Genomic DNA, 249 nt, shown 5'->3' with positions numbered 1-249 from the left:
CCGTTTCTAACCAGACACGGATTCCTGTTTTATTCATTATTATAATTTAATTGCTGCACCGACAGACTGAGTCAAAGATGTAATTCAAGAAAATACTGCCCTATTCTATGTCAATATTTATTAAATCCCTCAGTTTAATCACTTTAAACCCTATATACTTCTATAGCTTGTGTAGGTCTGTAGGCCTATATCGGTCTATAACTTGAGATGGGCTATCTTGTCCGAATGTCCACCCCAAGGTGAAGCCGG

Source organism: Gymnoscopelus microlampas (assembly GCF_963454915.1).
Source record: "Gymnoscopelus microlampas genome assembly, chromosome: 20".
Lineage (NCBI taxonomy): Eukaryota > Metazoa > Chordata > Actinopteri > Myctophiformes > Myctophidae > Gymnoscopelus > Gymnoscopelus microlampas.
Note: the sequence above shows the minus strand (reverse complement) of the source record.